Below are 23,666 nucleotides of genomic sequence, written 5' to 3'. Positions count from 1 at the left end.
GCTCCAGCTCAGTGGTAAGTATGAGGTCGTTGTTTCATTGACCTCCCTTGCCAACTCACCCTTACCCCGATTTATTTAGTCACTTATATATTTTCATTATTTCCAACATTTTTGTTATAGACACATTAATTATGCATCGGCCCCTGATGAGCGAGAAAAGACTCGCGAAACGCGTAGGTTACCATCGATGCTACGTGTACGCCCATATTGTTGGGTACCTGAAGCTGGTCACACACTGCTTCATTTTATGCATGTGTATTATGTATTATGTACTTTACCAATTTATATCATGTATGTGCACTTATGTACAGTGTTTTTTATGGATGTATATATCAAGTGCTATGAATTGTAGTTGTTTTTTACGTATGCTTGGAACTAGGCCACTATGCCGGGTAACGCACATTTATTGCTGTTCCCATGTGTTCTACACAGCATTCTGTGATCAATAAAACATTTTATTGCACCTATTGTGGAAGTGTCCCAATCTCTCTCACCTCATTTAAAGTCCCAGGGCTGCTTTCCTTTTTCTTGTGACCTGGGTCCTGGTAGCTGTTCCAGTGGTGCCGAGGGTCCTCAGAGCCTCCGGGCTATGCCATAGCCTGATGAAGGAGCACGCATGCTCCGAACGCGAAGCACCGCCCGCCTCACCCCGCTCCCGGAAGTGAAGACGCAGGTCAGCACGGCGCTCCACGGAGGATCCATGACCGATATCCTGGCCGCCCGGAGGCTCCGAGGACCCTCGGCACCACTGGAACAGCTACAAGGACCCAGATCACAGGACTCACATCCCAGGAACCCCTCCACTGGCTCGTGACACCCACATCCCCTGAGAGCACGCGGATGAAACTACTTTACATGCTGGTTTTTAGCAACTCAAATGTGAGTGTTTTTATCTATTGTAATAAATATTTTTAACATACATGCTGCACTTAGAGGGCGCCGTCCTTCTTTCTTTTTTATTGTTCCAGAGCTTCTTCTAGCTTTTATAGACTGGCTGCCTTCCATTTATTCAGCATCATTTTATCCTTACGTGGACTAATACCTGAACTTGTTGTGAAACATTAACTACCACCATCAAGTTCCCCCTCTCAGGAACCCCCAACCCACCGCCTTCCCCCCACCATTTAGTTATATGTACTCGGCTACCTCCATTGTGCGCCATATTAACCCCTTGATCGTTTTTTTACCATCAGGAGAAGGTCCTTCCCTCCTCCACAGAGATGTACCGAATGCAGTACCATGCGCGAGAGGTGTTCCTGAGGGAATGACCGCAAGACGAGTGGAAGACGGAGCTCAGAAGATTGGTCTGGGAGGAGATGAGGCTGGACGTCAGCTACAGAGCCCTCCGGTGGTTCACAGCTCAACTGTGGCCAGGTACAACAGATGGCAGCCCGACAGAAGGTGTTGGCTATGGCGGCATGGGGCTGCTCCTTCAAAAATTGTACGGACACCCAGACTTTGGGTGCGACGGGGAATGGCAGCTGGAAGACCTACTGGACTTCCGAGATGAGGTGCTGGACCTCCCCGAAGAGGCGTGTGACCTGGAGGAATTGGAGTTCCTGGTCGAGCAGGAATGGGAGCTCGAGATTGCCTACAAGTGGCTGTTTGACGGTGATCAGCAGCCCAGCATGGCTGCCGTTGCCTGGGACTGTCTGGGAGAAGTAGCTGTCAGAAACCATGAACCAGACTGAGACAGAAGTACAGTAAAATCACACTTGTTTATTAATAAAAATAAAAAGGTAAATAGAGTAAGCGTAGTAAAAGCATAGCCAGAGTCCAGTAACCGGATCGGGTAGTCAGCCAAGCCAGAGTTCGGTAACAAGATCGGGTAATCAGCCAAGCCAGAGTTCAGTAACCAAATCGGGTAATCAGCCAGGCCAGAAGTCAGGGATCCAAGTAGAGGAACAGCAAGCAGGATAAGGAGCCAGAAGTGATGTCAGCAAAGCCAGTCTTTAACAGAAACACAGGAGATGGTTTCTTGTGATGTGACCAAGGCGAAGGCAGGAATGAAGTGAGCTGGACGTCTTTAAGTAGGTAGGACTGACGAGCAGATCCACAACAGCTGGTTAACTGTGCAGAGAGAAGAGAGCTGGCAATTAGCCGACAGCTGAGTGGCCAGCTCAGAGAAGGAAGGGCTGAGCCAGCCCTGACAGTAGCAGACAGTCACGAAGATGCGGAGGAAATGGGGCCGGGGTGTACCTACGTTTTCCTGTCCTAACCGCAATGGAAGAAGTGACTATGATACAGAGGGCACTGCGAGTGCTAGAATGCCGGAATGCAGTGGAGGTTCCCCAGGCAGCGAGACAAGCTAATAGCATAAAGGTCTTGGAAGGGGAAGTTGAGATGGGCGCTGCAAGGCTGGTAGATGGTAACCAGCAGAAAGTCCAGAGTATCGCATCCGGTGCCCCAGCAGAAGCGCTGGCTACAAGGCAGAGCACCGCTGGTCTCTGCCCAACCTCAGAGTTAGATCCGGGGAGTCCAAGGGATGACCTTCATGAGCTGTTTCCCCAGGAGCAGATATCCCCACCAGGAGTGGGGATAGCTCTAAACAGGGCTATCCATACTTTTATATGGCGACATAAAAAGTCCAGAATTCGACAAACCATCCTCTCCTTGCCTAAGTGTAGGGGTGGGGTGGCTGTTCCCCATTTGTCCAAATATTCTCATGCAGCTTCTTTGCTCAGAGTGGTTGACTGGTATCATGGCCATTCTACCAAGTTGTGGACTCGTTTGGAGAATGAGCTTATCTCCTCGGACCTTACCTCCTTACCCTGGTTAGAACCTAATCAGAGACCCCCAAGAGACTTATTACCCCTCACGGTGTGCAGTACTCTGCAGTTGTGGGATACTTATTTACATAAAGGCTTACTCTCTTCCAGACGAAATCCCTTAACCCCGCTGTTTGGCCTTACATCTTTTCTCCCTACTGTGACAAGAGAAAAATTATCGGATCTTATCCAGATGGTACCGCTGCCCCGCACTTTTACATAAAATATTGATCCTTCTATCCCTAATACTTGCTGGCAATGTTTGCTTGGCACAATGACCCATAATTGGGGCACCTCTCTGAAAATTGTCCCGTTTTGGGATAACCTACTACAATTGTTTGATAAATTGGTGGGAGATAAAATCCCAAATAAACCTCAGATTACAGCACTGTCCATTTTGCCAGGCTCTTACAGACAAATTAAAAGAAACCTAGTTAGACACTTCATCACAGCGGCTCGTTCTGTGATAGCCAGACGGTGGCGTCAAGTCGAGGCTCCATCAATGGCTGAATGGGCTTATGAGTTGGACAAGACTGAGCTTGTGGAGTGTATGATCATATGGGATGAGGACAAATCAGAATCACACAAACTTATGTGGACAGTTTGTCTCATTTCAGATATTCTTCTGACTTTGGCTCCTTTATTTACAATATCGCATGAGGTTCCTCGTTGCTCCGGGATTATCCCATGGTATCCCCCCCCTTTTTTTTTTCCCTCCTCTTCTTCCCTCTTCTTTGTCCCTCCCCACTCTGCTTTTCTTTTTTCTTACTTTCTTATTACAATTGTTTTTACTTTTCCTATATATTGAATTAGAAAGCTAGCATCTTTGTGTTGCTTGATACTTCGGGTATTGTACTGTTATGTTTCCATCTGAAACAGATGTTTATATCAGATACTCTTTAATGTACTAATGTTTCTGTTTTATGGTGTTTGTTGCTCATCATATAGGGGAAGAACAAATCTGGTTGTATTTGTTCAATTATAATTTGTATATGCATAATATCCTTTTATTTCCAACAAATACTTAATAAAAAGATTAAATATAAAAAAAACATATGGTCCACATTAATTGTAAAAAGGCAAATTACGAAAAGAATTTTAAAAAGTAAGCAACGTGCAAAATTAATATTCAATTTGTCATGTTTTTATATACCGTAATAACGGTTTCAGTCATCAGTATACTTCTACAATTAAGAAATATGTTATGGAATTATAAGAAAGCACTGTTCACTGTAGCAGTAATGGACAAAACACAATTAAATGAGTAGGTGTTACAGATAGAGAGATGTCAGCTACATATCACTGGCATCAATTTTTAGACAGATTGCTCCCTTGATCAGTGATACACAGATGGGCAGAGCTACTGCTGTAGACCCTAATGTCACAAGTGCTACAAGCCAACTTTTTTGATTAGCTGAAAATTTATGGAATGCTTTTCAGAAACATAAAGATGAGGATTTTACTTTTTGTGCACATAAAGTAGTCATGTATTTTAATAGAGCAAGCAGATTAACTAATAAGCTTTTTAATGAAAAGTTACATTTCCACAAGATTTGGATATGCCACACAACCCAAGTCAGTAATTTTTATCAGCAACTAGTTTTTTATCCTCAAATACAAATTTGGCTGTGAGGTTGTAACATTTTTTGAATTTGCTCTAGAAGCTTCAGTTTCTCATGATCAGAGCTTAGCTTACTATTCTGTCTGCCCTACAGTTAATTGACCAAAGATCTTATATAAACCTAATAATAGAAGAGATCAGCTTCTTGAACACAGAGGCACCAGGAAGACCGAAAAGCTCACAAACTTCACTAATTTAGATTCCAATGCTTGCAAGTTTGTTGATCAGCGCATTCAATTTGCTGGGTGTGAGAGCAGAAAGCAATATAAAGCATTTAAATTCTGTCATTTTTTAAATATTTTTTAATTTTCACTCACAAAATCCTGAAAAATACACCCCCATTCAATAATTGTGGTACAATAAATCATGTTCTGCACCCACCGTTCATCAACAAAGGGTGGTACACTTTTAACCCAAAGTAAATCGTCCCTATCATGAAAGGTCCTGTTGGTTATGTTTGACTGAGCAAAGAAGCCTCATACACACGATCGATTTGTTGGCCAACAAAACCGCGGACTTGTCCGAAGGGCGTTGACCCAAACTTGTCTTGCATACATATGGCCACACAATTGTTGGCCAACAATCACAAACGTACTGACGTACTACGTGGTTTTTCATCTCTTTAGCGCCACCCTTTGGGCTTCTTCTGCTAATTTCGTGTTAGCAGAAGTTTGGTGAGTGTTGATTCACACTTTTCATTTTGCGCTTTTCATTTAGTTTCTGAACGGCCATTCGTCAGCCAGACATGTTGCGGAATTGGAGGAGATAAAGTGTTATTTATTATTGGCCTTGGAGTAATTGCATGCCATTATTTTTTTGGTTGAATAATGATTTGATTTGGTATATTTTCTACATTTTTGGATGCATAGAATGCACTTTTTGGTTAAGTTCTATTGGCAGATAGCATGTCTAATTTTATTTGTTTTTCTTTTTTTAAAGCGGGGTTCCACCCAAATTTTGAACAATATCTGTATGTATTCTCTTCCTTGCCTAGATGCTGACATGCCGTTTAAAAAAATTTTAATCGCCGTAATTACCTTTTATTTTTCTATTCTTCTTTGCACTTCCTGGTTCTCCTCCCGTGGGAGTAGGCGTGTTTCTAGCCTCTCCCAGACTCCTGGGAGCTAGTCTCAGGCTTCCCAGGATGCCACTGAGCATGTGCGGGAACGAGCGGTGAATGCTGGGAGCACAGCATTCACCACATGCAGGAAATAAATGCTTCAAATGCCCACAATGAAGATGGAAACCGCCTGCAGTGAATAATATAAGTTATTCTTTCCGAAGAAATCTGACACAGGCGGACATATTACACACAATATGTGAGTATGTAATGCTGAGAAGAAAAGTTTGTGAATGAACTCAAAAAAAAAAAAAACAATAGATAGGTGGACCTCCGTTTTAATGCACAATACAAAAATTGTGTAGAATAATACTTGGCTATGTGTTTTACTTCAAATGACAGTTTGGGAGTAGGCAGTTACATTTAAAAAAATGCAATGTAAAATTAACAAGGGACACCAACATAGTTGTATCTTTGATCTTAAAACTACGGGATAATGGTGCTGTGATAACTTGCCCAAATAAAAAAAAGAAAAGCATAATAATATTATTCTTGATAGCACTAGAAAAAAAAAAGCTTTTGAAAATTTGTTAGCAATAACTCCATCAGTATCACCAGCAAAGCAGCTTCATTATTATCCCATTAAAGAAGAAGAGAATATGCGCTGCATTTCAAGATTTCATCATTTGCCACGTCACGAATGTTAATTGTCCATTACGACCGCAAGTTTACAAGACCGACCACTTTCCTTTATGGGCAAACATATCAGTTTCTGTTATCTTTTTTTTTATTCAAAACTTGTTTATTGATAAATTGCTCATATGCTCCATACAATATAAAGACAAAGAAAAACAATACATGCAATATATATCTCTGTAGGTATACATAGTGTCTGAGCAATAACAGAAGATGGTGCAGATGATAAATTTCTTTTACCCTTTCCATCCTCAAAGAAGAAAAAATTAAAAAGGGTTTAACCAGCACTTTCGACCTATTATGATAAAACAGTGTTATACTTTTCCTCAGTTCACGGATAAAGCAAAGTCTAGTGCATAACCTTTAAACTTAACCAAACCTGTGCTTCCTGTCTCTCTCTTGCTCTCTCTCCCGCCCCCCCCCCCCCCCCCCCACATCTGTTGATGACTTTTTACTGAAGGAGTTTATCCATTACCAATTGTGGTGGAGCTAGGCTGGGGTCGTCCAGCCATGGTTGCCAAATAAGATTCAATTTTCCCACAGCCTTCCTGCGGCTGTAGGCCAACTGCTCTCTGAGAAGTAAAAAATTAACATATGCAATCCACTGTTTTCCTGTGAGGACCACAGGTGCCATCCAATACTGTGCTATAAGCTTCCTGGCCAAGTACATTAGTCTAGTCATCATATAATACATGCCCATTGGGTACATTTCCTCAGCTATTGCCCCGAGCAAGTACACCAGGGGATTCAGGGGAACAGGAACCTGAGCTAGTCTGGATATGCATTGAGACACCTCCGCCCAATACCAGCGGAGTTTTGGGCACCTCCAGAGCAAATGTATAAAGTCCCCCTGATGTACTTTACATTTTGGGCACAGGTGGGAGTCTCAACTTCCCCAACTGTGGAGTTGTATTGGCGTTCCTATAGGCTTTTTGTAGGATAAATAATTGTGACAGTTTATGAGATGCTGAAACAGATACCGCAGATATTGACTCCAGGGCTACGTCACACTGATCCCACCATCTATATCTCCGATATCCTCTACCCACTTACTCCTACACTTGAGAGAGGCATGATCCTGGATGGAGGATAACAGCTCCGCATATATCCTAGTTATAAGTCCCTTCTAGGTCTCAACCCGGAGGACTTCCATCAGTAGAGGAGACAATGACACTGTTAAGGACTGGGTCTGCTGCTGTGCACACAGGGCATGTCTAAGTTGGAGGTATTTGTAGAAGCCCCTTGGGGTCAAGTGAAACTCCTATATCTGTTCATAGGTTTTTAGTACTGTCCCTTCGTATAGCTGCGGGAAGAACCAGATCCCATTTTCTCTCCATGGGGAGAACCCCTGTATATCCCGAAGTTCTGGGTATCTAGGGTTGTTCCACAGTGGAGTGAAAGGCATTGGACCCTCAATCCCTATCGCCTTCTGAAATCCCTTCCATGCTTTTTTAAGGAGGCCACTGATGGGGGCTGAGTGTGGGATACTTGGCAGATTCATTTCCATATGGGAGGCTGCCTTCAGGGAGGGGTTAGTCATGGTTACCAGGATAATTACAGGGTCATCACCTGCGTCCCTTCCCCACCCCGCTAGTTGTTGAATTTGTGAGGCTAGGAAATACATTTTAGGGTGCGGTACTGCTAGTCCCCCCTTATCCTTTCCATGTTGTAGGGTGGTCAGACTGATCCTTGCTTTTTTCTTTTTCCATATCAGATCTCTCATTAGGGAGTCTATGCGTTTGAACCACTTGTTCGGGATCCACACAGGTGAGTTCTGGAACACATATTATGCCGCGTACACACGACCGGACTTTCTGGCAAAAATGGTCCGACTGAATCTTTCCATCGGACATTCCGATCGTGTGTGGGCTTCATCTGACTTTTTCATCCAATGACAAAATGGCCCTACCCCCCGGATTATCCACTGGCAGTTTCTGTTATCTACTTGTACAATTAGTGATAGTGAACCTGAACTGAAATACTGTACTTGTAACAAAATAATGATATGAAGGTGTTATTCAGCCTAATTAATTCTATAATAATGCTTTAATGTAAACAGAAGAAATAATATACATTTGTATAGTTATTGTCACTGTAAATAGTATATGGAAGTGTTGTGACATCTATTATTCTGTAGGTAATATATTGGAATATCATTACTTTTTTTGTATATAAATAATTCAATAAAGTACTTCTATCATCTGCGCAGATTGGAAATAGCCATTTTCTGGGATATGTGTGAAAATTCAGCCTATCAATTTGAATTTGCTGCACATTTCAAATAGATATGCCGCGTTCTCATAAGTATTGGTTGAAGCCAAAAATTGCCTGTCTCCACTATACTTTAATGGGTACTCTTTGAGATGCTATCTTAGGAAAGGTAGCTGCTTATCCAGTGTTGAGCCTTTGGCAATAAATATTTAATGACATTGTCAGGAATTGAGCATCACCATGGAAATGTTCTGGTAAAATTGTAATTGCTTATTTTTCCCAGACACAGTTTGACATTGACATTCATTGGTGTGGTGCCCGTAAGAAAGCTTATAGGGAATCTGTGAGGAAAGAAATATGGGAGCTGCCATTGTTGACGTGTTTTTAAAGGTGCAGGCTATGGGTCTGTAGCCATTACTTCAGGGGTTCTCATCATATCTTTGCTTTACTAGTTATTGTACCATTGATCTCCGTCAAGCACGTGTATATTAGATTTTCAGGTACTTTACGGGCAGATACACGTTCTAACTCACAAAGCATTAAAGCATATTCAAATACAAGTTAGCAGTGCAGCTCACAAATTTCTATGCTATGATGTGCATAGCACTGTAATTAGGATCAACCAATCCGATATCTACTTACTATATTCCTAATTATTTTGTAAATGACGGTTTTCAACTTGCTATGCTTATTATAATGAACTGCACTGCATAAACAGGCACTATGTTGTTAAAAGTATTGGGACACCGGCCTTTACACGCACAAGAACTTTACTGGCATCCCGGACTTAGTCCGTAGGGTTCAATATTGAGTTGACCCACCCTTTGCAGCTATAACAGCTTCAACTCTTCTGGGGAGGCTGTCCATAAGGTTTAGGAGTGTGCCTATGGGAATGTTTGACCATTCTTCCAGAAGCGCAATTGCGAGGTCAGGCACTGATGTTGGACGGGAAGGCCTGGCTCACAGTCTCCACTCTAATTCATCCCAAAGGTCTATCGGGTTGAGGTCAGGACTCTGTGCAGGCCAGTCAAGTTCCCCCACCCCAAACTCACTCATCAATGTCTTTATGGACCTTGCTTATGGTGGGGATTATGGTGTGGTGTTGTTTTTCAGGGGTTGGGCTTGGCTCCTTAGTTCCAATGATGGGAACTCTTAAGGCGTCAGCATACCAAGACATTTTGGACAATTTCATGCTCCCAACTTTGTGGGAACAGTTTGTGGATGGCCCCTTCCTGTTCCAACATGACTGTTAATGGTAATATAGTGTATATAAAATGCATTACTGCACTGCAGTTGTGTGAATGGGCCCTAAACTGGCCCTAAAATGTTATCCTGGTACAGGCTATTGGCTATGCCTGGGCTGACAAGAGAAATCTGGAAAGATGACGTCCTCAGCCTGATGCAAGCAGCAGAAAGTTTTTCCACTGTCTCCTTTCCCCCAGTGATCAGTAATTGACAATGCAACTTTTCAAAAAGCTAAAAGGTGAGAGACAGCAACAGCAAAGGGATGATCTGTGTAAGATGGGGTATATTTATAAAAGAAGTGAATGTGAGATGTATCTTCTGTGATCTAAATGTTTGATTACTTTATTATTGATTCACCTGGAGTGAATGTTTAGTGAATGTTATATTTACTACTCTATAAATATGATCCACAGAGAACAGTCAAGAACAGCACAGGCACCTGGATTTACATAGTTAGGCCCCTTTCACACTGGGGCGGTAGGGGGCGTCGGCGGTAAAACAGCGCTATTTTTAGTGTTGTTTTACCGTGGTATTCGGCCGCTAGTGGTGCGGTTTTAACCCCCCGCTGGCAGCCGAAAAAGGGTTAAAACCACTCGTATAGCGCGGCTATAGCCGCGCTATAGCCGCGAAATAGCCGCGCTGTCCCATTGATTTCAATGGGCAGGAGTGGTTTAGGAGCGGTGAATACACCACTCCTTCACCGCTCCAAAGATGCGGCTGACAGGAGATTTTTTCTTCTCCTGCCAGCGCACCGCTTCAGTGTGAAAGCCCTCGGGCTTTCACACTGAACAAACAGCGGAGGCTGTTTTGGGGCGGTTTGCAGGCAGTATTTTTAGCGCTAAAACGCCTGCAAACCGCCCCAGTGTGAAAGGGGCCTTACACTATATAATGTTATGGTCAGGTTGAAAAAAGATACAAGTCCATCTAGTTCAACATAATTGTGTTATCTCTGGGTGAAAATGTCAGTTCAGGATTATAGATGTAAACAAAGGCTTGCAATATCCTGTTGTTCCCTATGGATATTATATGAATTCTTTAGTATTTTTAAGAGAACGTTTATAGTCTTTTTGTTATTTTTTTTTTTTAATTAATACTTTCCGAAATAGACAAAGCTAATTCTCTTGATGACCTAAATCTTATGCCTTGACCTGATATGCTATAAAGAACAATACGGTTTTAAAAACAATATTCACATTGTACCTGTAAGGTAATACATTTATTACAGATGTTTACTTTATATTTTAAAAGAAAGCCGTATAGGTCTAATAAATAACAATCTCGAGTATGTACTGCAACCATCACATGGGGAGATCAGAAACTGCAATGCAAAATCTTCCAGCTAAACCCACACCAGGAGGTCCAAAAAAAAAGATTTTGAAACTGAAATGGAGAATAAACACTCTCAAGAAAGTTTTTGAAAATTGCATCTGTAACATACGTTGTTTGTAAAATCCTTGGGAAAACTGGCAAAAAATGTCATCTCATAGTGCCATGGTGTCCTGCAAGGAGTCCATTTTTCTTTAACAATATGCTAAGTGGAGAGAAAAAACAGTATATTTAAACTCTAGAATGAAACTCTTTTCTGATTTACAAATCTAGGAATTATAAAAATACAAAAAAACAAAAATCAGGCACAATTTGAAATCAACAAAGTGTACAAATAGATTTACAAAAATTCTAGAGGTATTTTTATGAATAGCTTAATAACTGAAATAATTATTTTCCAGAAAGGATAAAAAATTTGAGAAAAAATAATGAAATTGCCATTTTCATGCTTTCTTTCTTAGGCCACTAAGATGAAAAGGAAAAGGCAAACTTCATCAGCCCAAAAAAAGTTAAAATCAAGGTAACAGCTTTGTCAATTATTTTTCATGAACAAAATTAGTCTTTACACCCAGGCCTTTTTTGTGTCGTTTGTACTAGCAATATGTACCCCTGTGATGATAATGCATACTTGGACCACTGAAAACTGTGTGAGACGAAACACGGCAGCCGTGTTGTTCCAAATTTCTAAGTCAGCCATGACAAATAGGTAACAATAGGTAACACATAACAGCAGTGATCCCCTTTACATAATCCAAAAACAAGGAAGGAATCTTTTCAGTACTTTGACAGGATAAGCAGAACCTAACACAATCAACATCTCAGTTTCTCACAGATCACTGTATTAACACAAGTGATGTTAGTACAACAATCTACTCGGTGTGCTATTGTGTTCTGACAGGGGTACACACCGGTCAGTGATCACAGTCATTGGCTGTTAACGTTGATCGGATGCAGATCGGAGGCTGGTTTTCCCAGCATGCTCATTCGTCAGAATCCGGTCGTGAGATGGGCTTCTGTCGGGCAGGGAGCTATACACACAGGCCAAAAGTCGGTTCCTGCTGAACCAACCATTTTCAGACATTTTTTTGCCCATGTGTACCCATGCATATGTTTGCATAAGTTTAAGTAATTAGGAAAGCAAGTGGATATCCTCTTAGCCAATTACCCATCGTAAAATAGTTTAGCTTGAGTAGGTAGAAAATTCACATTTCTGTCTATCTTTTCTTGTAGAGTCAGAAACTTCAGTGTATTTCATAACTCCTGAGATAATAATAGTTCAACCAAAATAATGACATATTTACTTGTATCAGTTAATTAGCAGCATTTTAAGCCCAAACACCACTATCCTAGGAGGTACCGGTCGTGGATTAGGCCCATCACCTCTCCTAGGTGAAATAGTTGCATTTATTATTATATTATATTTATTTAAAAAGGTAGTTTCATGCTGGACAATAATATACAAGTTACTGTATTAGACTGTAACCTGTAGGTAATTAAATATATTAACCACTTGACCTCCAGAAGATTTACCCCCCTTCATGACTAGGCCATTTTTTTTGCGATACAGCATTGCGTTATTTTAACTGAAAATTGCATGGTCATGTGACGCTGTCCCCAAGTAAAATTTATGTCCTTTTTCCCACAAATAGAGCTTTCTTTTGGTGGTATTTAATCACCTCTGCATTTTTTTTTTGTTTGCGCTATAAACAAAAAAAGACAGACAATTTTGAAAAAAAAAAATTTTTTTTTTTACTTTTTGCTATAAAACATATCCAATAAAAAAAATAAAAAAATGTAATTTCTTCATAAATTTAGGTCAATATGTATTCTGCTACATATTTTTGGTAAAAAAAATCCCAATAAGCGTATATTGAGATATATATATATATATATATATATATATATATTGTATATTGGTATGTACTGTATATTGGTTTGCGCAAAAGTTATAGCATCTACAAACTATTTTTATTTATTTTTGCTTATTTAAACACAGGGTTTGGGAATGCATTTTACTGTCACTGAGCACAAAAAGAGAACTTAAATTTCACTTCCACTTACCACCTATAGAAGGGGTTTAATATCTCTGCCACTGACCAGCAATGCCACTGATATCAATACTGGGGGCTTTCATTGTGGCCACTGACACCAATGCTGGAAGTTACTTTTACTTCCACTGACACCAATGCTGGGGGTAATTATTGCTCAGTGAACCTCAAGGCTTATTTCATCTAACCTGTAATAGTTACCTTGTGGATGATCGCACTCTAGCTAGATATTATATACTATATTTATTGATATGTACCAACACATTTTGACGTTCTTTACAGAGTACACAGTAGAACCTTTCATATCAGCCCATTCCCCTAATGCATCTATCACAGCCACAGAGACGCATACACAAAAAAGAACCTACCAGAATGTTTTTAGACTGATAAAACTAGGAAATGTATGAAAATCAGAGATATAAAAGTGGGAAGTAAATCAAAGATCCCAGCACAGCAAGGCCAGTGATAACCATGTCCAAATTCCATCTGTGGACCCTGTTAAGCACACAACATTTGGTGCCTAATGGAATCCTACTCTCCCTGTTTTTGCACACAATATTTTCTTGTTTTACCATTCAATATCGAGCTTGGAGTGTTGTCACTTACTAAATAATATTTTATATGAGATTATTATATTTCTGCTGATGATGAGAAAAATATGTAGTTATTGATAAATACAAAGATGGGAAAAATATGTAGTTATTGATAAATACAAAAGTTACCCTCTTGCTTCTGTTTCCATAGACAAAAACCTACTGCATCAGCCAGTTCAATAGGAATCAGCCGGCATTCGGCCCGTGTGTACGGCAGCTGGTCCGACAAAGGCTCATGACCGAAAAAAGTCTGTCGATCGGCTCCCAATCAGTGCTCTAATGCAATGGCTGTGATCTCTGACCCGAGTGTTCGGGGGGGGGGGGGGGGGGGGGCGGCAGCTTCCCCCTGTCAGAGCACAATAGTTTAGCAGGGAAAATTGCTGTACTAGCATTGGATTGTTGAAAAAAAAAAAAACTAGTAGGCTTAAGATGGCACAATGGCCCCTTTTATTCTATAAAAAGTTGGTTTAATTATAATAGTAGACTTGTGTTACCTATGCTGTCAAACACTGTATTTTGCATTCAAAAGCAGTTACTCTCAAACACATACTTTCAAATGCAAACCACAACAAAAGTCTGTGTTTGACCTGCTTTGCCTTCAATACGGATGCATTTCAATAGATCTTGCTGCATCCAGAGACACAAAGCAAATCCACACTGCGCTGTTAAGGTAAATAGGAATCTGCTAACTTGCAGAAAAACAACACCTGTGTAAACAAGGCCTTACAATATTTCACAGAAGATTTTTAGCAGAAAGATGTCACTATACAGCAATTTAAAGTGATTGTTTAAGCTAAGATATATATTTTTTTAAAATAAGAAACATGTTATATTTACCTGCTAATGGTATTGCACAGTGCGGCAGTGAACATCCCCTTCTGGAGTCTCCTGGCAGCGATCTTGGCTACTCCTCGTCTCCATGCGCCAGCTTCCTCTTGGGGAGCATGTGCACACACAGCGCAGCTCAGCCTCATCTCCCACCCTCTGATTACAGGATTTGATTGTCAGCAGCAGGAGCCAATGGCCTGTGAACATAGTTGCCAACATTGTAAAAACATTTTTAGGGACACTTTTTTGGCTGTAGGCAGAGTCGCATTATAATTAGGGGGCAGGGCATGCATTTGTAGGCGTGACGTAGAATAAATAAAAATGGGCGTGGTTTAAGCAAAATAGTGGGCGTGGCATGAATGGGCATGGCTCAAAAGGGTGTGGTTCGAGTCTGAGATGAATGAGGGATGGAGAGCGAAAGGGGGAAAGGGGGGGAGAGGGATGGAGGGACAGCAGCCCCAGATCCTACACCACAATAGAAATATGTGTATTCCAGAGTTTAACAATCAGCAGATAAAGATACTATAAACACCTGGTGTTAGCGCTTCACATCAGTTTACATCAGTGTCCCAGGCAGAGCCATAGTTACCCCCCTGTACATAGTTACCCCCTCCCCCTGTACATAGTTACCCCTCTCCCCTTAGTTACCCCCTGTACATAGTTAGACCCCTGTACACAGTTACCCCCCTGTACATAGTAACCTCCCTGTACATAGTTACCCCCCCTGTACATAGTAACCCCCCTGTACATAGTTACCCCCCTGTACATAGAAACCCCCTATGCACATAGTTAACCCCCCTGTACATAGTTACCCCCCTGTACATAGTAACCCCCCCTCTACATAGTTACTACCCTCCCCCCTGTACATTACAGTTACATCGCTGCTGGCCTTGGCTTTACACCGAGAGGGACAAGAGCAGAACAAACTCCACGAGCGGCGCCATGTGTTCAGTGGAGAGGGGAGGGGCCGATCCGTGCAGCTAACCCTGGCTTCAGAATTGTGAAGAGAGAAGCCGATTCATTGGCTGCACGGATCGAGCCCCCTCCCCTCTCCACTGAACAATCTAGCGGCGACGCCGGCGGGCATTTTGTTTGAGCCAGCTGCTGCAAAGCCAAACATTCCCGATTTCTCTGGACAAAAAAGGCAAAATCCCGAATCGGGGCGGCCTCTGATCGGGATGAGGGTCCCAAAATCGAGATTGTCCAAGGAAAATCTGGACTGTTGGCAACTATATGTGAATGCAGGGAGAGAGGCCAGAGCTGCTACAGATGGGCACAGCACTGGATTGAGTAAGTATGGGGGGGGGGGTGAGGGGGTGATACAAATACTGGGACATTTTTTACTTTAATGCAGGGAATGCATTCAGATAAAATAAATATGGATTTAGGACCATTTTAGGTTAGGAAAATAAATTAGACTCTGATGATGACGATCAAGTACTAGCCATAAAATGAATCCCCCCACTTTTGTTAATAAGGCATATGACATGTTAGGTATACCTAATAAATTTTGCCTATAATAAACATCTAAATAATTCAACTAAAAAATATATGCTAATTTAAATAATAAAGTACACATAATTGTAAGTAATTGGGGAAAATAAGACTCTTGATCTTGCAACGAATAGGGACAAACTATAGGTAATGAGCAGTGTTGAGTCATTGGTTATTAAAGTCATTACTGCCTACCTTCCCACGTCTATCATATAAAGCACAAAAACATAATCAGAACGTCTCAAAACATGTTTTCCGTGTAAACTTGGATTCCTGTATACTGATCTTAACTTGAATGGGTTAAATTAGTGAGGTGCCCTTGCTCAAACACTCTTCTCTTTCTTCCAGAAGGGTGCGGTGCTTGGCTTTATGCTTTATGTACGATACAGCACAGCAACGCGTCTCAACATGTGACAACAGATAATACAGAACATTGACTTCTGCTTGCGTAATTAGATGCTAAGGACACACAGAGAAATGAGTGACAGATTTTAAGAAAAATGTTGATGCAAGCCTAAACAGCAGCCAAAACATTAGAAAAAGAGGTCTGAGGTGTACAAAGATACAGAGCCTAACAAGTTCCAGTGTATTAACTCATTCCTCCACATGTGCACTGTTCTTGTCCTATGCCGAGGAAACAAAAAGTAATCGTTTAACCATTCTCATTTTACCAGATTGGAGTACAGCATTGTTACATACTTTGTGTTGGACACCTGCTGGTGGGAGGCTTCCTAACAGGGATGTAGACAATTTGAATACGAGTGGTCCATAGCAGTGCTTGTTAAGAATAAAAGGGAATATAAGTAAGACTGCCAGGTAACCTCCATGATGCTTTGTTAGTTTTATCCACAAGCTCAATAACCCTGGAAAAAAAAAAATCCTCTTCTACAAATTTGTACACTAAAGTCTATGAAAATGTTACTTACAGTATATCGGTCAATAGTATCAAATAAAGGTCTTGGTACCTATTGCCCTAGCATGTACAGCATTAAACAAAATGACACCTTCTGAATATCGGTCCTCTGTCTTAATAATTAGAGTATCCCAGAAGGTAATCTATATGCTCACTTGTCAAGCCCACCATAATGCCTACCTTCAAGGGATAAAATTGCTGATGTTCCATTCCTTAGTATTTCTGTGCCCTAATTTTTCTTATAATTTCAACATAGCAATTTTAAAATGTATTATATAAATTATGAATTCTCACAATAAATATGTAAAATCTTTGTTTGTAACTGCAGTGGTACATTTCCACAAAAATATATCTTCCTATCCCATAATGTTCTTTAATGTACCAACCTCTTCCAGTTCAAAATTGATGGGTGGGTAGGCTGCATTTAGGAGTCATACATACAATGATGTATATCTTAGTTTTTTTAAGATGGGGTTATCTTTTCATATGCATTTGAGATCCCATTACTATATAGTGACTGGTAAATTGCCAAAAACTAGATATACTTGTTTCTAGCTGCCAGTGCCAAATCCTTTATGGGTGTCACACATCATGGTGAATGTGGTCTGGCCATAGGCCCATTCTCCCCGGTGACCCCCTGCAAAATGTGGCTGCATGGAAGTTCCTAGGTTGTAGTCCTTAGAATTACCCTACCAATGACAGATTAGAGGTAGATACACAATCATTAAATAGCGGAGTCCTAACCAAGTATAGGCCAGAGGTGGGGATAGATAGCAGACAGTTCCAGTCAAGCTACTAGGCAGAAGGTTGCTACAGATGGCAGACCACAGATGGCAGACAAATGACAGAGACCAGAATCCAAGCTGCATTGCAACCAGAGGCAACAGTTCTGGCGCGGATATTAGAAGACACAGTTTCAGTACACTGGCTTAAGCAATTGGTAATTGAAATGCACCGGATTTAAGTTTACCAACACTGCCAAGCTGAATATCACTAGTGGTGTAACTACAGGCATAGCAGCCCACGTAGCTGCTAGGGGTGGAAGAGGGCCACTTAGGGAGGTTGTCAAAGCAAGTAAACTGTGAAGACTACAATCTACAAAGCTTACTTGAGGAGTCATGAGTATGGATAGTCACAGTTCCCCTTTGTTTGATCTGTTTTGTTTAGCTGTGTTATGCTGGGTACAGAAGAATCAAAATTTAGCAAGTTCAGCAGGAACCAGAAGAATTTTGATCTGTGTGTGGCCCTCCTTGTTCAAAAGAAATTGATCATTAGATAGACTTTTCTAGAATGATCACGCTGGAAACCGTTTATCGGTCGAAGGCTGATCAGTGCACTGATCAGTGCATACTGACAGCAGAGAGTCCTGGATCATTGCAGGATCATTAACAATTATGTAATCATATGAAATATCTTGATGGTTATTAACATTGCTACTGTAGCTCTATAACCACCACTTTCAGCTCTTGCTTGCTTAGGGGTGGGAGGGCTTAGAATTTACAATACGTCACTAGGATCCTAGATCCCAATCTGAAAAAGATTGGGAAGCTGCTGAGTACTAACCAAGCATTTTGATGGAAAATTAAGGTTAAAAGTGAATTCCCTTCCTTGACAACTTCTATCCACAACACTGGTTCCTAGCAGTGTATTGACTATGCTAGCAGTACTCATGCTAACTGCCCTTGGTGTGGGCATAAATAATGGTAATATCAGTATTTTCACAGCTGACACTTCCAAATGCCATAGAGAGAGGTTGTCATGGGGCCCAAAAATTTTGCTATGAGGCCCCATGATCTGTAGTTGTCGCAGTCATGCACCCAATCATAGGACATCCACATATTGTAGATCACACTACATATTTTAGCAAAATTCTACCCCCCCCTTGCCCTTTTGTCCCCTTCACTCTTATGCCCCGTACACACAGTCAGATTTTCCGACGGAAAATGTTCGATGGGAGCTTGTTGCTGGCAATTCCGACCGTTTGTAGGCTCCATCGGTCATTTTCCATCGGAATTTCCTTCACACAAACTTTGAAATCTGGATCTCAAATTTTCTGACAACAAAATCCGTTCTCGTAAATTCCAATCATGTGTACACAATTCCGACGCACAAAGTTCCACGCATGCTTGGAATCAAGCAGAAGAGCCGCACTGGCTATTGAACTTTATTTTTCTCAGCTCGTCGTATGTGTTTTATGTCACCGCGTTCTTGACGTTCGGAATTTCCGACAAGATTTGTGTGACTGTGTGTATGCAAGACAAGTTTGAGCCAACATCCGTCGGAAAAAAAACATGTATTTTGTTGTCGGAATGTGCGATCGTGTGTACAGGGCATTAGAGTTTCAAGTTTTCATAATTTTAGGTTACAGATATATTATGAAAGCTCTCTGCCCAAGGTTATTGGCTTATTGGAAACTAAATGAGAGAAGGTTGACCTCTAAAAGTCTTCCAGTGGTGTTCCTGACTGATAATCACCAGAAGAGACTGATGCAGAACTCATGGTATATTTATCATAAGAGAATCACTGTATGTATCCTGTCATTGCAAAATGTTCATTTGATAAGGTTGGTTCCCTGGCTGTCATCCTGATTCTAATGTGTCAATAATTTCAGAATCACTGACCCACAAAAATACACAGATTAAAAAAATGCGGACACTTCTCTGACACTCATTTATAGCTTGCTTGTTGGGGTATTGGACTCAAATGTATTGAAGCTAGATAGATAAAAAGCATTTTCAATGGAGGCCATTAATGGCTGCCCCCATACTTCTCTCATTGCAGATGTACTTTTAAACAGAAATAGAATGGGACAAAATATATATGATGTGAACTAATTCTGCACATATGTATGCACAAACTGTGTGCTAAACTGAGTACAGAGCAAAGCAGTGATGGATCACAAACCTGCCCCTTACCCTTCCTTTTTGGGTAAAGGTTGGGTTTAGAGTTAAGGGGTTGTGTTTTAGGAGATATTTCAATATTAACCAAGGTTACCAGATATGTAATGCAACTTACATGTCCTTAGATGTCCCTCTGAAGACATTACCTCCCAAGGAAGGAACGTGTAAGGATGGAGCTTATTAAACTGATGTCATCATGCTGCTAGGAATAGCCACTACACAGTGGAAGGGATAGCAGTGTACTAGTGGTCAGAGATTGGAGCTGTAACTCTCTGTTTTTTTGCAGTGGCTTGGCTCATAACTATTTAAATGCCAATATATACACTATTAAAATGTGAGTATTTCTGATTGTTTTTAACAATAAAATCTGTCTAAACAGAGAGCATGAAATTGTATCTTTATTCCATCGAGTGATATTGCTACACTGAGAAGAGATAAGTGTGGAGCCCTAGATGTTGATCGGATGAAGTGGAGATGCATTGTTAAATCTAAGCCATGGTTCACACTATGAACCGCATGTGAATCGTACAGGAACTGCACCGCATTCCTGTGCAAGATTTTGATTAGCGCTGCACTTATGATTTATACAGCCCTTAGATGGTGGCTGTATTTTTATTCAGGCTTTTTCCCCTTTGTTTTCACTTGGTGATCCTGCTAGTAACACACTACCTCTCCTAAGATAACAATGATCACTAACATACTGTATCTATGAAGGAGCAGTATTGTCACCCTAGAATAGGAAGTGTGTTAAGCTGGACATAGATGAATAGCATTTCAAATAAAAATTCTTAGGAAAAGTCTTAGGAAAATTCATACAATTCCCGGGAAATTTGTTGCTTGAAAGATTTTGTTTGCTTTTAACATTAGATTTTGGATGTACTGAACAAAACCCACATACACTGTTAGAAATGAGTTTGAGAAAATTCTTCCATCTTGCTCCTTCGAATTTTCTTGTCATTGTGGTTAAAAAGAAATGTTGATTTGGCTCACTAAGGGTTAGAAAAAAAAATTAACTTTCTAAGGCCACCTGCTGAATCAGACGAATTTTCGATCCATGAGTGGCTGGATTTCGTTTCATATATTTGCAAATCTATGTGCCTCGCCAAGGAGTGCTGGCTGTTTATTTGATTTGCATTTATACAATGCCACAATTGTCCCTGCACGCTTCTATACTGACTGTGTATGACAGTGCAGGCCAGGGTGTTGAATGTTAGTTACTTTGGCTGTGACGTTCACCAACACCCCCAAGATATTCATGCTACCCACTCTTGGACATTCATGCACAGTGTTGAAATTGAAGCTTGCTGGCTGGGTGGTAAGTGTTTTGGCAACTAGCACCATTGATTGTTGAGGCATTCTGGAAAGCCTTCAGCTGTCTTTGTGGTGCGCTGAGCTTCTACTATGTCTCTGCAACTCTCTCTTATTTTTTGTAGTATCTATAGTACAGGAAATTAAGTCAAATCTCCTCAATGGGCAAAAAAAGCAACAAACGTAACAGCAGTTTTAACCTCCCCCTATCCAATATGAAAAAAAAGTTTTGGCTTTAGATATACTTTAAGTTTCAGAGAGAAAAAGGGAGTAGAATTTATTTATTTGTTGTTATGTTTAGTGTGTATTGCATGTTAAGCAGTTGTTTATATGTTGTTTTATGAATTAGTCTACAAATTAGCTGTTGCGCACTGCAGGTACCCTAAAATTCATTTTAGAAATATAGATGCAGTTTTTTTGGAAGTCTATTTTAGTATGTTGGAGCAAGTTTATGATGATCTTGGGAGCTATTAGATTTTATGCTGCTTGGATATCCTTAGGAAGTTATCATCTATTACAGAGAACAATTTTGTTGTATGATGGGCATACTGGGGCATTTTTCTACACATAAAGTTGTAAAAAAAAATTGGCTCAAACTTACTAGTTTTCTAAATAACCATGAGAAGATCTTTAATTTGTCTGGCGTACTACACAGCATCTTTTTTTTTCCTTTTTTATTTCACGCATAATATGCTGGCCTTTTGACCCTATAATACACAGGAAAATGATAACAATTCATATGCCATAAAATATTTCATCACTTTATTACTTTCAGGCCAGAATTGGGCTATGCAGCATTATCCTGTGTGGTGATTACAGCAATACCAACCATTGGAAGCGCTTGTTACTTTTTATTCCAACAACTGGAAGAAAGCAAAGTTTTCCAGATTGTGGGAAAAAATGTGTGCAACAGAACTCATGTACTTCTAATCATCTCTGGTCGAAAAGTAACATAACCATATTTTTGTCTCCCGCTCCTAAGTTGTTAGGTTTAAACGCTCTTTTAAACTAGGGGTTAATAAATAGGCGGAAATATTTACCTTGATTGTCACTGCCCACTACAGCCATCACTCTTCTTTGCTTTCTTAACAGGAGCTAGAACTCCTCATGCACAGTGCAGGGCCACCTGTCCTGCATTGTATGTGATAACATTACCAAGGGGGCAGCTGCACAATCAAGCATGGCTTTGTGGGACTGGTTGTCCGGGAGGGAGGAAGTCTGCATGAGCAAGGAATAAGGTAAGTACTTCTGCCTCTTCTTTACCCTTTACACATTAACCCTTAAAACCCATGGGGGGGGGGGACACATATATTTATTACAACAGCTGACCAGAGATCAGCTTGGATACTTCTCTTGTGTTTATGATTGCCATAAGGAATAAATGGGTTTTTTTTTCCAATTAACAAAAAAAAAATGGAATTAGTAATAACATAAAAGAAGATTTTGTGCAGTGAACATCTGCTGTATTAGTCTTAGAAATTGGCCACCATGATAGAAAGTTCATAGAATTATAAAACATAAGTAGATAAACCAAAAATCGGATGGATGCACACTCACACGATGCGATGTCGGCTTTATTCAATAGTACAAAATCCTTTAAAAACAACCAAGCACAGACTGGTAGATTGTGACTGAAAACATCTGTGTTGAATTTGTAATTTTGCATATATACTGGGTTAGTAATTGCATTCCCTTGTGGTTTTGATAAAGCACGGATTCCGTGTGAAACGCATCCATCTTATACCCCCGCCTGTCTTTGCTTGGTTGTTTTTAAAGGATTATGTACTATTGAATAAAGCCGACATTGCATCGTGTGAGTGTGTAGCCATCCGATTTTTGATTTATCTTAATTTCTGCAAGCAGTGGCAGGACATGCACCTCACCGCCTGCATCATGCTATGAGGTATTATGGCCATAGCAACTCACCTGTGAGCAGCGGTATCGTGTTACTATAAAACATACGTATGCTTGAATAAAGGTGGACCAAACTGTGAGGTCAATTTCACTGTAAAAGATCACTATTCTAAAAAAATGTGTTCACCCAGAAAACCGAGGTTGGCTTTGATTTTGGAAGATTTGGCCGCACTGGTAGGAAGTTGAGAGCTCCCACATGTTCATTTCCCTATATAGAGAACATTTGAATAGAAATTTTAATGACCAAAATATGTTGAGGTCACCCAAGGAAAGAGACATTGGAGGATACTGTGTGATGCCATTGGCATTGTATTAACCAGTAACAGAACTGTATTCTATCATACAAAACAAACTAAAGAAACCCAAAAAACTATGGCAAAGGGGTGTTTGGTGATGTGTTATATTTACTTGGACTTGAACTGGATCAATTATTTATGAATCAGAGCTTTTTTCAGTGGAATAATGGGAGAAAGGAGCTCCAGCATTATGTGTATATAATGTAAGAATTGATGGGGTATGTTGTATGTGAAATGGGTCTATTGTTGCTGGCTGCTGGGGGATTATTTTTTGCTGCTGGGGAGGATTATTTTTTCTGGTGGGAAATCGATTGTTGCTGGGGAGGGAGGGGGGCCTTATTTTGCTGAGAGGGATCTACTGTTGAGGGAGAATGTCTATTTTTGCTGGTTGCTGGAGGGTCTATTGATACTGGCTGATGGGATATCTATTGTTACTGTTGGGGGT

At 40.7% G+C, this 23,666-nt stretch overlaps 1 long non-coding RNA gene across 1 annotated transcript in view; it reads left to right on the top strand.

Moving 5' to 3' along the window:
- Window positions 1-22,243, top strand: part of LOC141124275 (uncharacterized) — a 56,250-nt gene extending 34,007 nt beyond the window's left edge. The window contains exons 2-3 of the long non-coding RNA XR_012240880.1: window positions 11,389-11,447; window positions 22,104-22,243. This is a non-coding gene — a long non-coding RNA (uncharacterized lncRNA). The remainder of the gene's footprint in view (window positions 1-11,388; window positions 11,448-22,103) is intronic.
- The last annotated feature ends 1,423 nt before the right edge of the window (window positions 22,244-23,666 follow it).

The sequence above is a fragment of the Aquarana catesbeiana genome, linkage group LG01 (genome assembly GCF_042186555.1).
Source record: "Aquarana catesbeiana isolate 2022-GZ linkage group LG01, ASM4218655v1, whole genome shotgun sequence".
Lineage (NCBI taxonomy): Eukaryota > Metazoa > Chordata > Amphibia > Anura > Ranidae > Aquarana > Aquarana catesbeiana.
This window is presented reverse-complemented; position numbering and strand designations above follow the sequence as displayed.